Below are 1,073 nucleotides of genomic sequence, written 5' to 3'. Positions count from 1 at the left end.
CCGCCTGCCCCGGAAGTGACCACATGGCGCGGCAGACCTCTCCTGACCCGCCTGCTGCTCCCCTCAGCAGTGTACTTCGTCGATCTGCCTGTTCTAGTCCCCATTCTGTCTCTGGTGAATCCTCTTACCCTCCGCATCTCTGGCCTGTACCACAGTTCTCAATACTAAAACAGAACTATGGAATATAGTACCATTGTGGCGTAAGTTTAGCAGAAATTGCTAAATTGCTAATGTCACGAAGTTGATGGGGTCACTTTGTCTATATCCAAAGGTATGACTAATAGATCCTTATATTAAGAATTACTAAGATGTGTTACAGTATTTATCGTAAGACACTAATTACTATCACCAAAGTTATAAAATAATTAAAAAACTGGGGAAATATAGTACTGACCTAAATATCTTTGGGTGTAGAATCTTTTCACATAGCAATGGACAATATTAAAGGAATCCCATTCTATCTCCCATGTATTGTGACAGCATATATGCATCTTTCATAGTTTTACTTTTCTCCAGCTTTATTATCTTTATCAAAACAACACGTGCTAATGAATAGCACTTGTTACCTTCGGGGAACAATACACTAAGTATTTAGTCATTGTCTCATTTAATTGAACCTGAAGATAAATACTATTTTCTACAATGTATTGCTATTGTAAAGAGTATTTAAATTGTCAGAGTGACAGGAAATGTATGGTGCTAATTCATTGTCTAACAACTCTACAACTCTGCCTCTCTGATAAGTTAAATATCTATCTCTGAGGCTCTACCTGCAGAGGCTGGGGCGGAACACATAGGGCTTTGGACTAGTGACATTTTAAAAATAATTAAAAAATGTTGCTATAATTTGAGACGTAGGGACTAAGTCTCAGCGCTAAAGCTGCAGTGGCCAGAATTCAATCCTGCCCAGAGAGGTGACCCACACAGCGCAGCAGACCTCTCCTGACCCACCTGCTGCTCCCCTCAGCAGTGTTCTTCAATCAACCACCTGTTCTGCTCCCCACTGTCTCTAGCGAGTCCTCTCACCCCCTGCATCTATCACAGAAGCAGAAGGAAAAAAATCATGTGTGTAA

At 41.0% G+C, this 1,073-nt stretch overlaps 1 protein-coding gene across 2 annotated transcripts in view; it reads right to left on the bottom strand.

The window, feature by feature from the left end:
* CACNA2D1 (calcium channel, voltage-dependent, alpha 2/delta subunit 1) overlaps positions 1-1,073 on the bottom strand; it is a 397,279-nt gene that overhangs the window by 44,776 nt on the left and 351,430 nt on the right. The window lies entirely within an intron of this gene.

Source organism: Condylura cristata, unplaced genomic scaffold (assembly GCF_000260355.1).
Source record: "Condylura cristata isolate star-nosed mole 26May11 unplaced genomic scaffold, ConCri1.0 scaffold00005, whole genome shotgun sequence".
Lineage (NCBI taxonomy): Eukaryota > Metazoa > Chordata > Mammalia > Eulipotyphla > Talpidae > Condylura > Condylura cristata.
The sequence above is the reverse complement of the archived record's forward strand: the minus strand, read 5'-3'. Positions and strand labels throughout refer to the sequence as shown.